This window comes from Tenrec ecaudatus, chromosome 12, assembly GCF_050624435.1.
Source record: "Tenrec ecaudatus isolate mTenEca1 chromosome 12, mTenEca1.hap1, whole genome shotgun sequence".
Lineage (NCBI taxonomy): Eukaryota > Metazoa > Chordata > Mammalia > Afrosoricida > Tenrecidae > Tenrec > Tenrec ecaudatus.
The window spans coordinates 108,479,896-108,494,303 of record NC_134541.1 but is presented as its reverse complement, the minus strand read 5'-3'; the positions used below and the strand labels follow the sequence as shown (position 1 = coordinate 108,494,303).

General features: G+C 41.9%; 2 pseudogenes; one reads left to right on the top strand and one right to left on the bottom strand.

The window, feature by feature from the left end:
* Window positions 1–497: 497 nt before the first annotated feature.
* LOC142422810 (olfactory receptor 1f45-like) lies at window positions 498–1,414 on the bottom strand (annotated as a pseudogene).
* Window positions 1,415–9,586: 8,172 nt separating this feature from the next.
* LOC142422809 (forkhead box protein H1-like) lies at window positions 9,587–10,122 on the top strand (annotated as a pseudogene).
* The last annotated feature ends 4,286 nt before the right edge of the window (window positions 10,123–14,408 follow it).

Here is a 14,408-nt window from a genome sequence, read left to right as displayed (position 1 = left end):
CTGGAATTCCTCAATAAAGTCTGTGTTTCAATGTGAAATACACAATAAGCCCAATAAGCTAGCTGTGTATTCCTGATGGTTTGGGCTGGAGGGCATTGAGAGTTGGACTAGTCACATTAGTTGGTAAAAGGAGTTAATGTCAACTCTTGCACTTCCATCAGTTCCTAAATTTATTTGGCCAACTGCCTTCTTTTCAGTAAACTGAAATAAAAACGTTACTCAATGCCCCCTGACAATGAAAAACTTTTGTAAAATAGCGCAGAATACAGGGTAAACACTAAGAATCTGCTTTTGCACCCCCTGGAACATTCCAGAAACCTCAGAGGGCAATATCACACACTTTGGAAAATAATAACTCTTATTCTTCCTTTACAGATGTGTGGATGAACAACCGCTAAGTACCAGAGACTAGGGAAAGAAAAAAAGGTTTTATTACACACTATGATATTCCTTTATGACATTTACAAGCCATTAGTTGTTGAAAAGAAAAAAATATATCAATTACTTTTGTTAGGGCTGCTTTTATATCCTTGTTCCTGAGGCTGTAGATGAAAGGGTTTAGCATGGGGGTCACCACTGTGTACATCACAGCAGCTGCAATGTCCTTCTCAGCTGAATGGGAGGATGATGGGGTGAAATAAACAGCAAAGATGGTGCCATAGAAGAGGGCCACAACAGCCAGGTGGGAGCCACAGGTGGAGAAGGCTTTCCACTTGCCCTCTGTGGATGGGACTCTCAGGACAGCAGTGGTGATGCAAATATAGGAAACCAGGATGCAAACAAAGGGGGTGATCATTATCAGAACCCCCTCAGTATAAATAATCATCTCATTGAGGTGTGTGTCAGAGCAGGACAGTTTCAGGACAGCAGTCACATCACAGAAGAAGTGGGGGATCCTGTTGTCTGCACAGAATGAGAGTCGAGCCATTAGCACGGTATGCAAAATTGCATTCCCACTGGCAATGCCCCAAGACCCAGTGACCATCAGGGCACAGAGCTGATGGGTCATCTTTGTTGTGTAGTGTAAGGGGTGGCATACAGCAACAAAGCGGTCATAAGCCATCACAGCCAAAAGGAAGTTGTCCATGGCAATAAACACCATGAAAAAATACATCTGTGTGAGACACCCAGGGAAGGAGATGGCCTGACGGCTGAGTATGTGATTGGACAGCACATTGGGGACGATGGTGGAGGAGAAACAGAGATCCACAAAAGACAGGTTTCTCAGGAAGAAGTACATGGGGGTGTGCAGGCGGGAGTCTGTGCTGATAGCCAGGATGATGAGCAGATTGCCCAGGACTGTGGCCAGGTACATGCTCAGGAAGAGCACAAAGAGAATCTTCTGCTGCTCTGGCTGCCTGGAGAGGCCCAGGAGGAGAAACTCAGAGACAATGGACTGGTTTGCCCGACTCATGATCATGAAACAGGTCAATGCACAACAGCCATTCATACACCTAGACAGGAGTGGTTAAAAATGTGACAAATTCAATGCCAGACTAAGGCAAATTTAATAGAGTTGCTAAAAAACAAGGTCTGTCAACTGCACTTATGCTCCCAATTTTCCATACTAAGTTCTGACACTATTCCTACTGGACTTCCTGACTCATTCTGACTCTTGTTTCTTCAAAGTTGAAAATCACACAAGAATATAGACAGTTCTACTGGGTGACAACATTTCTTTATGCATATATATATATTTTTTTTCAGCTTCAACCCCAATTGCCTTCTAGCATCTGGACAGAGGAGTAGACAGAGAGAGAGAGAGAGAGAGAGAGAGAAACTGTGTTTATCGCTCTGTTTATCACAACCTTCAACTAATGACAAGATTCAACTGATGGATTCATAGAGTCACAATTCTTATAATTGCTCTCTTGAGTCCAAAAGAGGATCATTATCTTAAAAAGCAAATATTAATATATCCTTTGTTTTAATCCTACCTGAGAGGGAGATTCTGTAGTTATTAGAAAGTTTTCACTTCTGTAGGACTTATCAATGCTTCTTTTTATTATAAAGATTAGAAGTGGCAATGAATATAGAGAGGCTCTGAATAAGTGACGAGCAGGCAGTCATAGTCTTAGTTCTCTGTGCAGGAAAGTTGTTTGGGGAAAATCACAGAGTTGGCATTTACTGGAGTCTTTATGGTCACTGGTGCCAGATTCCCTGAGAGCCTCATTAGACACAAGAAGAGAATAATTGTCTCACCCGCTTTGGGGCCCCTTTTGACCAGACTATGAAGAAAATGAATATTATGTAATTCCTAAGTCAGAACTTATAGATGAAACGACCTAGATGCTTGAGTTCAGTCCTAAAAAGAATCCCCTAGGACATGAAGCTTCATCACTTTGCTGATGTGAACTTCAGTCTATGGACTAGGAAATTCCATTCATAGATATTTTTCGTCTTGTTTCCTTGGGTCAGAAAGTTGGGAATTGCAGTGTTGTCTGTGTAAACCTGTTTTGTTCAGGTTTAATCATCTGCATAAGAGTGGCATAATCAGTAAATGTTGACTACTAATTTCCAATTCTGCTGTTCAAACTCACTAGTCGCTCCACAGAAAAACAATGAGGCTGTCTGCTCCTTTAAACATTTATTTTCTCATAAGTCTTATATATGAGTTTCAATGAATCAGAATTGACTCAATGGCAATGAGGTTGATTTGGGTTTTTACATATGTATAGGATGACTGATGTATTTGACAGCTGAGATGCTGGGGGAACATTGGTTCTTAATCCTTAAAGCATTTGGTGAAAAGGTTTGTCTCTGTGTGATAAGGTGATAAAGGATAGGGACATGGATATTATCAGGACAAGGACAGCATGGCATGACTGAGGAAATGAGGGTATGGAGCAGATTCCTCTTGGGATGTCCTCCCAATCATAACAGATCATCATCTTCTCAGAATTCCCCTAGACCAGAGGGTCAAGTGTGTTTACTCTTGCAGCACAATTTATATAATATCATTCTTTCCTGATGACCCCACTGAGGAATTCTGATTGGATGAAGGAATTTAGAACTGAGTCAGAGTACATGTAGGTCATTATCAATCAGGCTTGGTCTGATCATAACCATCCAAAAGCTGGAAACTCTGCACATGATCCGTGAACTGGAAAGCAAATATCTGTAGAGAGGGGCAAAAGATGCAAACACAAAGGAGTGGGTAGAAGCTGGAGAAAGAACCGATGGCTTCCAACTTGGGGCTCGAGATTTTCCTGATAATTTGGTATATTCTGGCTTCTCTCACTGTTGTCAATGGCAAAGCACAGCCCACCAAGCCCTGCTTATTTACTTGCATTTTTTAAGAGTCTGGCAATTATACGATGCTTAGGAAGATTTTTTTTTAACAGCAAAGACTAAATCCAGCAAAGAAGTTGGAAAACGTCTTTTGTTGGGTTGGAATTTAGGAAACTATTTTTGTCTCATGTGGGACGGTAGGAGCAAGGAGACAGAAGATTTATTTTATTTTTACTTGGGTATTTTCATACAGTCTACTTGGTGAGCTAAATTAGAGTTGGAAGTGGAGACAAAGACTGAAGGCTTCCTTTAAAACAGTTGGAGGAAGTAGAGTGGATGTAATTGTCCCAAGGGAAAGTATAGAATTAGGTTGAAGAAATTCAAGAATAAAATTACAGAGCACAAACACATGATATGATGATGGTAAAGGAAAGGTAAAAAAAATTGAGAAAATCGTGTGCAAGATGCTAAGGGACACATACATTTATAAAAATGAAAGACAAATAGTGCCAGTGCACAAGAAATCAAGTAAGATGAATGGATGGCAAATATAGGTCCATAGATATGTAAATATATTCATATATAATGAAAAGGGCATAGATCTCTCTACATATATTTATATGTTAAGTGTTAAGGTAGCAGACGGACATTGGGCCTCTACTCAAGTCCTTCCACAGTGAAAAAACACTTTGTTCTAATAACCTGGCATTCTGTGATGCTCACCTTCCTGAAATGATCACTGCAGACAAAATGGGTGCATAAGCAAATGTGGTGAAGAAAGCTAATGATGCCCGGCTATTAAAAGATAGAGCATCTGGATTCATAAAGGCTTGAGAATAAACAAGTGGCCATCTGTCCAGGGAGCAACAAAGCCCACATGGAAGCAACAAAGCTCACCAGTCTGTGTGATCATGAGGTGTCAACAGGATCATGTATCAGACATCGGAAGACTCAAAACACATAATCATATTGATACCTATGAGGCATGGTAAAATGGAGAGCCAAAGCCCATCTTAGACAAGTGGATATCCTCAGAGAAGGGTCACTCAGAAGAGACAAGCCAGCCAGGGTGTAGTATAGCACCAACAAAATAGGCAACATTCCTCTAGTTCTTTAATATTTCCCCACACCCATACCCACTTTCATGACTTCAGGTCTACCATACAAACCCAGCTAAACTGGAGCATGTACACTGGTAAAATTAAGAGCTCTTGACCACGGAATCCAGGACAAATAAACCCCTTGGGTACAATAATGGCAGTAGCAGTACCATGAGGATAGTGGGAAGGTGGCGGGACAAAGGAGGAAACGATCACAATTATCAATGTATAACCACCCCACCCGGGGTTACAAACAACAGAAACGTGGGTGAAGAGAAACAGTGGATGGTGTAAGATATGAAAATAATAATTATTTAGAATTTATCAAGGGTTCATGAGGGTGGGAGGCTGGGGGTACGAGCAAAAAAATGAGGCGCTGATACTAATGGCTCAAGCAGAAAGTAAATGTTTTGAAAAAGATGATGGCAACCTATGTACACTTATGCTTGATACAATGAATGTATGGATTCTTATAAGCGGTGTAAAAAACTCAATAAAATGGGATGGGGAAATAGATCTATGTGCATATATTTATAGGTTTAGTATTAAGGTAGGACATTGGGCCTCCACTCAAGCACGACTTGAATGCAAGAATACTTCCTTCTAATAAATTGGCATTCTATGATGCTCACCTTCCCCACACAACCGCCGATGACAAGTGGGTGTATAAGCAAATGTGGTGAAGAAAGTTGATGGTGCCCGGATATCAAAAGCGAGTGCATCTGGGGTCTTAAAGGCTTGAAGGCAAACAAGCGGTGATCTAGCTCAGAAGCAAAAAACCCACATGGAAGAAGCACACCAGCCTGTGTGATCCCGAGGTTCTGAAGGGATCCGTTATCAGGCATCAAAGAACAAAAAATCATATTATTGTGTGCTCACGTCCATGATACAATCACTAAAGACAAATGTGTGCATAAGAAAATGTGGCGAAGAAAGCTGATGGTGTCCGGCTATCAAAAGATATATCATTTGGGGTCTTAAAGGCTTGAAGGTAAACAAGCAGCCATATAGCTCAGAAGCAACAAAGTCCACATAGAGAAAGCACACCAACCAGTGTGATCACGAGGTGTCAAAGGGATCAAGTATCAGGCATCACCAGAACAACAAAAAAAAAAATCTTACCATAGGGAATGAGTGGGAGAGTGCAAAGTGGAGACCCAAAGCCCATTTGCAGGCCACTGGACACCCCCTTAAAGAAGAGTCTTGGGGAGGATATGAGCCAGTCGGTGCGATGTAGCAACGATGAAAAATACAACTTTCCTCTAGTTCCTAAATGCTTCCTCTCCCACCCCCACTATCACGATCCCAAATCTACCTTGAAAGTCTGGCTAGACCAGAGGATGTACACTGGTACAGATAGGAACTGGAAACACAGGGAATCCAGGGCAGATGATCCCTTCAGGACCAGTGGTGTGAGTGGCGATACTGGGAGGGTAAAAGGAGGGTGGGTTGGCAAGGTGGAACCGATTACAAGGATCTGCATGTGACCTTCTCCCTGGAGGACGGACAACATAAAAGTGGGTCAAGGGAGACGTCGGACAGGGAAAGATATGACAAAATGATAATTTATAAATTTTCAAGAGTTCATGAGGAAGGGGGCAGTGGGGAGGAAGGAGAAAAATGAGGACCTGATGCCAGGGGCTTAAGAGGAGAGCAAATGTTTTGAGAATGATGAGAGCAATGAATGTACAAATGTGCTTTACACAATTGATGTATGTATGGACTGTGATACGAGTTGTATGATCCCCTAATTTTAAAAAAAGAGAGAGAGAAAAAGAAAATGTTTGGAAATATGATGGCAATATATTACAAATATGCTTGATACAATTGATGTATGCATTGTTATAAGAGCTGTAAGAGCCCCCAATGAATTGATTTGTTTTTGGAAAAAATGAGGAAAAAATTAAATTTGACCCACTGAACTGTAGATGGAAAAAAATAAATGATGGATTAAAATTTTAAAATAAATTAAATAATTCTGTAAAAATTATTGGCATATAATTCACAAATAATATAATTCAATAGTTCAGTCATATTAAGAAGAGTCGTGTAATCATCACCACAATCAAGTTAGAACATCTCCTTTCTGGTAGTCATAGTTGTTAGTTCCGTATTTCCACCTAACCTTCCCTGCAATGCCCCTAGATAACTATTCATCTAGTTTCTTTCTCTAGAGAGTTATCTCTCCTGGATTTCATTTACATAAAAGCCTACAAAACAAAAGCAAAAAACGAGCAAATGAAAATCCAATGGCAATGCTGAAATTACACAGGAAAAAATTCAAAATAAGGAAAGCAGAAAATATTAAAAACTAGACCAACTAATGTGGGTCAAAAGTGAGATCAAGGCAACATATTAACACACATGCTTGGTACAATTAATGTGTGGAATATGATAAGAGCTGTAAGACCCCTAATAAAATGACCTATTAATAAAAATTACAAAAAAATAAAATATACAAATCAAAGAAAAAAGTGAGTTCCATAATCCATAGTGCTCTCAAAGCAAATCTATTCACATCCCTTGACTATGGACAAAGGATCCACGAAAGGCTTAATCCACATGGGGGACCCAGCAAATGGATCCCCACCGCCTTCTGCAAACCAGGTGTTCAGATTTAAGCCGATACCATTTTCTCCTTCTGATTTGGACTTTAGGATTTAAAACCATGGAATCACACAGGCTGGAATGCTTCTGCATTGTGGACTTAGTTGATGTAAGGATTATGTATGGGAGCAGTTATATATGTCCTCGACAGAATGGATAGTGCATTAAAGAATGAGAAGGAGGAAAAGTAAGAATACATTTCACCACAAATAACCAGTGTCATCCAGTCAATTTTGGTTCATATCATTCCCTGTAGCACAGAGTAGAATTGCTCCTTAGAGTTTCTGAAACTATTATTTTTTTCACAGAGCAAACAGCCTCCTCTTTCTTTAGTGGGGTGACTGCTGAGATTGAACTTCCATCCTGGTGGCTATCACCCCAATGCTTATCCCACAGTGTTATTGGGGCTTCCTGTATCTACGACAGTGGTGTTTAAACCTGGCAGGCTCTATTGCCTTGGTAACTTTTAATTTACACTGATGCTTGTCCAAATGATGCGTGGAACCCAATATTTGGTGTTCTTTCCTTCTCCTTGTTAACTGAGGGTCTTAATGAACATCCTTGTCTGAAAAGCATGCTGATTCAAATGTGTTTTTTAATTGTTCCTCAGGAAGTGAGCCTAGAAACCTTCAAGGACTTTGTAGTTGATTGTGAGATCTTGCTGAACATTCTCTGTAGAACTTCCTGTGGACCAAAAGGTCCCATGCTAAGGCTAGACTTATGGGAATAATTCGCATTCCTCGGTCTCACAGAGAGTCCTAAGGATTTACTGTTCTTTCTAGTGTCTCATCATGCAATTGGATTAACTTACCAAAGAAGAGTATTGGTATATATTACGTGGAGGATGCCTTTTTTCATAGGAGTCTCTGGGTGTCACAAATGGGTTAAGCTCATGAGGTCTAGCTGGAACTTGACAGTCTGAATTCATGCAGAGATGTCTTGGAAGAATAAGTCTGGCTGTCTATTTGTGAAAGTTATCACTCTAGAAAGCGCTATAGTGGAATTGGACTCTGTACACATAGGGTCACCATGGGTCAGAATAGACTTAATGGCCACTGAGAACAATAGCAAGAATGTCCTTTTTCATTCTAAAATACTGGTCACCATTTGTATTCCATCTGTCCTAATTTAGCCTTGCCTATTCCTGTTCCAGGTTACCAAAAGAGACCCAAAATCTCAAATGTAAGTCAAGAAGACCATTTATTAAGTTGGAAAGAGGAAAATACAAGGCAAGCCACTTCATTTAGATGAGGGAGATGATTAGCACAATGTTTTGATGGTCTCCAAGGGTTTATAGAGAATCAGAGGCTGAAATGGGGCATAGGCAGACAAAGAAAATTGGTCACCAATGCATGACTAGCCCAACAGAAGCACAGTTGCAGATGGGACTATGGAAATGGGAATGGCATCACCATTGGGCCAAGTATTTCATGGAAGACAGAAAGCTCACAATACAGTCCAGGACCTTCTGACCCAGGAAGCCAGGGCATGCCTCAGGTCTCTGTGACCCCAGTGCAGTAATCTCAGTCAAGGACACAGCCAAGCATGCCCCAAAGGAAGACTGCCCTCCCTGGGTGGCTTAGGGGCTTAGTGGGAATCCTGTTCACATTCCAGGATAATGGCTAGAAGGAATTCAATGGAAGCTGAATCCACTTGGGAGCTCTTCAAGCGGTTGTGGGGCTTTCAGAGTTATTTGTAGCCTTAAACAAACCCAGTGTTCAAAGTTAAACTTCAAGACAACTCTTGCCCTTGAAGTTCCAAATCCATATCACTTCCGTTGTGAAGCCTGGGTGAATCCTCTCAGGTGCCACTCCTTCCCCTGAATTCCCATGGGAAAACACTGCTCCATTTAACTCCTTATGATTAATTGAAAATAGTTTCCTTACATTTCCTCCTCCCCCTATAGACTCTGAAATGCTTGGGATGCACAAAATATTCATATTGTCTTCTTATTGTAGATTAACTGGTGACCACTGTAAATATATGCTGTTAGTCCTATGTCCTATCTGTAGAAATAATCCCATTTACGAATAAGATATTCCTTATTGAGTTAATAAACTCTAATGGGTACAGAGTACGTTTTACATCAATTACCTTTCAAATGTCAAAGAGCAGATTAAGTACCAACAGGACAGCAAGCTTACTTCCTGCAAGACATCCCTAAGGAAAAGCCACAGGACATACTCTGATGCAGCCCTGGATGCTGGAGCACTTGTGTGGAGACCCCTGCCAGCACTAAAATGCTTACACATTCATTGACTCAGCTTTCCCTCTACAGTCGGCATCATAGTGTGTGTTTTGTGAGATGGAGGAGGACTTTATGGATTAGTGTTATACATGACTTTCTGTGGATTTGTTTCTCTAAAGTACTTAGATTAATACATAAGCCCCAAGCTAAGGGCAACTTCTGGGTGGTGGATATGAGCCTGGTCCTGGCTGAGGCCCTGAGGCTGCAGAACACAGCTCTATATTGGCATTAGTTGAGCAGACCTGGGCCCCTATGTCCTACAGGATGGGCTCTACTCACCTCCCAATGCTACACCAACACCCCATGAGGGGTTTAGTATCAATTCTTACTTAGAGACACAGAGGATGGGGGGTCACACTGGCCTGAGCTGCCTTCAAAGAAAAGTTCAGCTCCAGTAAGCATGGGGTGTGGTGGGAAGGAGAGGATACCCACACCACCCGTCCCTGTGAGAGGCCCCTGTGCCCATTCTGCCCACTCCCTGGACCAATTAGGATGAAGGAGAGACATCCCAGTGTGAACCACGCAGCTCTCATCCATTTCCCCAGAGTCCAGGGAGTGGCCCCTCTAATGATTGCAGGAGACTGAGTCACCCAGTGACTGTCTAAAGGGCAACACAGGGCCCCACTTTGGGGGCAGCTTACCCCCTCCCTACTTGCCCATCTATACCCCCAATGTGGTTATGCCCTTGACACCCCTTCCAACCATTTCCTGCGGTGGGTTCCCAACCACCACCAGCCTAGCCTTCTGGGAGGTGGCCCCTGAAGTCTGAGTATCCCCGGGTTGTTGTGGAATCTAGATGCCCTCTTCCAGGGTGTGCCTCCCAACAAGAGCATCTATGATATATGAGCCAGCCACCCTCAGGACCTGGCTGCCTCAGCCCCTGGCTGGCTGCTTTTCAGGCCTGGGAGGCAGGCACTCCCCTGCCCTGCTATATAAGAGGCTGTCTGCAATGTAACATCACCAGCAGTGAGCAATGTTGAGTCCACATTTATTTGATGACTCCCACCCCCAAAGGTGGCAGCCAAGCTGGGCCCAGATCTGGCTGGCCCTCGTGGTCTATTATGCCTTTCCCTACACCCAAGATGCAAGGCCGAGGGAATGGGGATTCTCCTAAAGTAGTCCTGTCCTGTCCCATCTTTTTTGACCCTCTGTCCATCTGTTTATTTATCCATTACCATCTGTCACCTCCTTTCCCTGGATCTGGGCTAGAGGAGAAAGAACCTAGGGGTGGCTCCAACCAACGCCCTCCCTCAAATGTCTCAGAAAGAAATAGCACCTTTGTGGGGAGGGGGAGGGAATAGAAGTTTGTCTTACAGGTTTTGGTGGGGAGAGGGGGTGGGTGAAACACATTAACAATAAAAGAACTTACAACAACAACAATTAAACTAAGATAGAATAGACAAAGACAACGCAAAGATACAGACACATCATTCAGATAAGGGAGGCCATGCTAATCGCTATGTTGTTATTGGGTGCTATCGAATTGGTTTCAGCCCATAGAGGTTAATGTGGCATCCAAGGATTCACAATCTGGAAGTTCAATAAAGCACAGGAGGGAAAGGAAACTGCCACAAAAAGCATGATATATGACTGTTCAATACTTAATAATTACAGGTGGGAATACAGAAGCAGTAATGCAACCATGATTGAGACACATTCATTGGTAGATACAAGGGCTTCCAATATTGGCCCAGTGCTTCTGGCCCAGGCAGCCAGGTGGAGACTCATGGGGCATGATTCATGACTATTCAACCTATGGACGGTCCCCAGAATGGTGACCTCCACCAAGTCCAGAGCAAGGGAAGTCCCTAAAGGAGATATGGCCCCACCCTGGGCTGGCTGGAAGCAAACCACTTTGCAAAGCATTCTGCCCAAGGGCAAGATATCTACATTCTTGGTTAATGATCAAAAAGAATTCAATGGAGGCTTAATCTATTTAGGGGCCCTGCAAATAGATATTTGCCTGTCATTGCAACCTATCTCCTTTTACAAACCTGTGTGCTCAGAATTTAATCTCTAATACATGTGTGAGGAATTAATTTCTGATGGTTGAAGCCACCTATATATAGTACTTCTATAGGAGTGCTATGTTTCTGGGGTTGGTGGGACCTTGGTTCTTGGCTTTGTATCATGAAAAAATTCATGCAGAAGCTTGTTTTGTAATCCAACTGGGGTTCAAGAAGGACAGGACAAATTTCAGGTTTTACGGTCTCAAAGGGTTCACAAATGAGCCTGAACAATGACGTGGAAAAGAGCATCCATGTGTGTGGATCTGTTAGGTAGCTAGCATAGGGACTGGGACATACATTACGACTGCTCAGAGATCCGAGCTACTGGCCAAGAAGGAGTGGTACACTGGCATGCTCAGAGGTTCAGGCTTCTGGCCAGGAAGGGGAGGTACACCTAGGAGGTGCACCGACGCTGCACCCAGATTGACCAACCTAAGCCAGGTAAATTCAATTCAGCCAATGAAGTCGACCAGGGTCTTCCACCATGGCCCCCATGAAATAAGTGAAAAAGGCAGGAGTCCAGAGTGAGTCTGGTGCCTATGCAAACCTGAATCTTCTTCTAACTCTCATAAAACTCACTTGGATCACAATCCATGCTTCAGCATGAATACTTTCTCGTGTGTAGGAGGAGCCAAGGACAAAGGTAAATTTCTCCCAAGAGAGATCTAAAGGGGGAAAGGAGTGGAATCCCAGGAGTCCAGAAGCCCAAGAACCCTAGAGGCAGAGAGCATGTGGGCCAAGAGCTTGTGGGACCCAGTAAGCCTGTTGCTGGCACATGTGTGTCCTCTCGGGATGTGTCTACCTACCTCTGACCAGGAGCAGAGTAAGAGAGTGTCCGAGAGCCTGCTCCCTGTCTTTATTTTAGTCTATCCCTGGCTGATTTAAGGTGTGGTTGATGGTATTGGTTGACCATATTGGTTGAGTTAGGTCCACCTGGGTGATGTCATGAGCCTGGGCTTAGTTTGGCCCACACAGGTGTACCTCCAACCTGGCTTGGGGGCTTGAGTATGAGCATGCTCAGTCTGGGGTCTCCATAGGTGTCTAATGGGTGCCTGACTTCTTTCCAACTGCTTCAATAGGGGCCTTTCAGGCATGAGAGGGACAACTCCCTGTCCCTAAGTTAGCAACTTAGCAAGAGTATGTGTTAGAACTTAAATTTCTGATTTCTAGGTTTGAGGAAAGCTCTGGTTTACATTGGGAGACCTAAATCCATTTCTGAGTCTTTAACTGATGAGCTAAGAGTCATAATTTATACCCATTCCAAAGAAAGGTAAACCAACAAAATACTCAAAGTATAGAACATTATGAATGATATCACATGCAAGTAAATTTTGGCTGAAGATTATCCAAAGATGGTTGCAGATGTACATTGACTGGGAACTGCCAGAGGTTCAGGCTGGATTCAGAAAAGAACATCAAACAGGTGATATCATTGCTCGTGACAGATGCATCTCGGCTGAAAACAGAGAATAACAAAGATGTTTACTCATGTTTTGTTGACTGTGCCAAGGCATTTGACTGTGTGGATCATAACAAACTATGGATAAGCAGCATGGTGGGAGTTTGAAAACACTTATTTGTGTTGATAGAAAAAATGTGTATTGATCAAGAGGCAGCTATGCAAATAGAACAAGGGAATACTGGTGGGTTTAAAATCAGGAAAGGCATGGGACAGGGTTTTATCCTCTCACCATACTTATTCTATCTGTATGCTGCACAAATACTCAGAGAAGTTGGTTTACATGAAGAAGAATGTATCATTGACTGCTGAGGAAGGCTTATTAACAGCCTGTGATATGCAGATAAACCAACCTTCTTCCTGAAAGTGAGGAGGACTCGATGTTCAAGGATTGCAGCCTTTAGTATGGATTACAACCCAGTGTAAAGAAGACTGCAACCCAGAAAACTGGACCAATAGGTAACATCATGACAAATGGAGGGGGGAAGTGATGTTGTCAAGGGTTTCCTCTGTGTGTCTCCACACTCAATGCTCATGGAACCAGGAGTCAAGAGATCACAGGCTGAGCTGCATTTTGTAAATCTGCTGCACAAGACCTCTTTAGAGGGTTGGAAACCATGAAGCTTACTTTGAGGACTACGGTGCACCTGACCCCATCCATGGTATGTTCAATTGCCTCATATGCATGTGAAAGTTAGACATTACATAAAGAAGACCAAAGAAGAATCAACGTGTTTTAATTATGGTGCTGGAGAAGAATATTCAAAGTACCATGGAGTGGTTGAAAGAACAAACTGATCTGTTTGGAAGAAGTATAGCATTAGGGGAAAGGACGTCAAGACTTCACCTCACTTACTTTGGGTGTATTATCTCTCTTTTCCTTTGTTAAATTTGCCAATCATTTGCTAATTTTTACAAAGCTTTTTCAAAGAACCAACTTACTGTTTTATTGTTTTTTTCTATTACTTTTCTGTTTTCCAACTGGTTTATTTATATTCTAATCGTTATGATTCCTTTTCTCCTGGTGGTATATTTTGTTGGTTTTGTTTTAGTTAGTGAAGATGCTGGTATAATGTGCTGATTTTCGTTTTCTCCACTTTTTTCATATGTGTATTGACTACTATAAATTGCCCTCTGATAATTATTTTGCTGTGTGTCAAAGGTTTTGATATTTTATGTTTTTGTTCTCATTTGTTTCAAATTTCATCCATTTCCCAGTATTTTTCAGTAATAAGTTGTTCAGTTTCCATAAATTTGATTTTTTTTGCCTTGGTTCTTTCTATGATTGATTTACAATTTTATAGCACTGTTGTCTGAAAAACATGGAGTGCTGAATCTCAATACTTTAAAATGTATTCAGGCTTGCTTTGTGAGCTAACATGTAATCCATTCTAGAGAATGTTCCATGTGCACTGGAAAAGAATTTATACTGTGTTGCTGTTAAGTGGAGTGCTCTTTAATGTCTAGGAAGTAGAATTGGTTACTTAAGTTATTTAGTTCTTCCCTGAGTTATTTAGTGAGTTTTTCCTGATTAGTTGTCTTTGCTCAAGAGTGGTGTAATGAATTCTCTTACTATTATTGCCGTATTCTATATCTCTCTTCAACTCTATAAGTGTTTTATTAATGTTCTTTTCATTGGTTGCTATGTTTATGATGGTTATATCGTCTTGCCTTTATTGTTCCTTTAGTCAATGTGCAGTGTCCTTTTTTTGTCTCATGATATTTTCGGCTTCAAAGAATAATATATCAGAGAT